The 2,042-nt window shown below is 34.7% G+C and overlaps 1 long non-coding RNA gene across 1 annotated transcript; it reads left to right on the forward strand.

Moving 5' to 3' along the window:
- Positions 1-342: 342 nt before the first annotated feature.
- LOC142172391 (uncharacterized) lies at positions 343-2,042 on the forward strand. Its single transcript, XR_012701736.1, has 2 exons — positions 343-764; positions 1,703-2,042. It is a non-coding gene; the product is annotated as an uncharacterized LOC142172391 (long non-coding RNA).

Genomic DNA, 2,042 nt, shown 5'->3' on the forward strand with positions numbered 1-2,042 from the left:
CTAGTTGTTCAGTTGGTGAATTAATCTAGTTAATTGATCATTAGAATAAGTTATTTAATTAATTTATTTGTGTAAAATTAGTTTAATAAGTAGAATTAAGGAAGAAATTTGACCAAATTTGAAAGAAAAAGTGTCCGAGAGTGCAAGATAAAGGGCTGCCATTGAAAGCGTCTGAAACTACGTAGTTTTGCCTCTAAACTACATCGTTTCACTAAATGAAACAAGATCAAATCATACACATCCATTCCATCTTGATCCAATGGATCTCATTCACTCTTGGCTTAGGTATTTAAAGCCTAAAAAATCTGAAAATTGTCCTCATGTTCACCCATAATTCTTCTCTCCTTCTTCTCTCTTCTCTCTCTCTTCACTCTCTCTACGCCGCCCCAGCTCCGCCCACTGCCACCGGCCGAAAATCGCCGCCGCCGGTGGACCACCTCCAAACACCTCCAAATTCACACCATGTAATCTCCACAACTTCCTCTTTCCATATCTCCAAACCAAATCCTTCAAAAATCCCTCAAACTCCTTGAATCTTAGATCTAGGAAACTTTCCCGTCACTTTTTTGCCCAAATTATTGAAGCTCCAACCACTACCACCCCACAATACCTACATCAATGGATAGAGCTCCTCAAGACCTAGCTATTGATGCCAATTTCACCCTGAAAATCCGGCGACCAAAATCCAGCCAAATTCCGGCGACCTCCCCGAACACCCTCTTTTGGCATACCACCATTTTTTCGGCCACTTGAATTGTAAAATGGTAAAATCCTATTCTTTTTCATGGATGATTTTTTATTTTTATTTTTATTTTTCAGATTTTATTTTTTATTATTAATTATTTTAGCATTAGTTTTTGAATTTTTGGAATGTTAAATTTTCTGTTTTTGCACTTGTTGAAGTAGTAAAATAGTTTTGTGTTGATTAAAGTGAGGTAGTGAAGAAATGCTTGAGAGTATATGGTAAAATTAATTTTTTTTAGTTAAAGTTAGTTTCTATCTTGTTTCTTCATTTAATCCATTTTTGATTATGTTTGTCTAGTTGGTTTTATTAAATCGCTCCAGCGATAACATGCGTTTCGTTTGGCTTTAATAGTTAATTTTTGTTTGCTTACGATTGGTTCATAACACATGTGTGAAGTTTAATTACATGTTTTAATACTTGGTTTAGTTTGAATCAACAGGGTGATATTGATGTTGTTAAAATCTGAAGTTTATGTTATTTTATCACAAAATAGGGTGCTAGTAGCCTACTTTTACTAGTTAGGGTGGCTGAAATGATATTTTTCTCTTTGTTTCTGACATAGTAGATTTCCTTTGACCTTTGGACAGATTTTGAATATTGTTTAGCACACAATGTCAGTTTTTGTCGGACAGACATTTGGTGAACCAAAATCTGTCCAAATTGGGGGGACTCCATCACACTTCCAGGGGGCAGATTTTATAATTGCTTTGTCACAAAAACAAAAAAAATTCAACAGTTGAACACATGAAAAGTAGGCTGAAATGGTGAGCTTTGGGAGTGAATCTTAGAGTGCAAACTTTTAAAAAAGTATAAGTCCTCTTTAGAGTTCGTTTTTGGGTTCCCTCTCTAAGTTTTCGGGTTGTTTTAACACGGATTTACTGCTGGTTTTGCTGCTGTTTTGCTGCTGTTTTTATGTTGCTTTAGTTGTTGAACTACTGTTTATTCTTTTGCTACCAGGTAATCCTTTAAGACTCGTAATGTACGTATTTTCAGCAATGGGAACAACTTGAACATGTTGCACCATTTAAATGTGTTTGATGTGATGAATAGTTTGACAACAAAAGAGCTTGTATGTTATTGTTATGTATCAAGCATGTGATAATGTGAATATAGTCCTTCATAATACTTGAATATTGAGTTGTAAGTTTTTGAATGTGATATGTAAGTCGTTTATGGATTTTTTAAGCATGTTTTCAAGCTATTATATCCGAGTAACAATGCTAAGTATGTCATGAATGACTTTAGGTGTATAACACATAGCATGAGTTCGTTTTAGTTGCTGAAATTTCACTGCCAA

The sequence above is a fragment of the Nicotiana tabacum genome, chromosome 18 (genome assembly GCF_000715075.1).
Source record: "Nicotiana tabacum cultivar K326 chromosome 18, ASM71507v2, whole genome shotgun sequence".
Lineage (NCBI taxonomy): Eukaryota > Viridiplantae > Streptophyta > Magnoliopsida > Solanales > Solanaceae > Nicotiana > Nicotiana tabacum.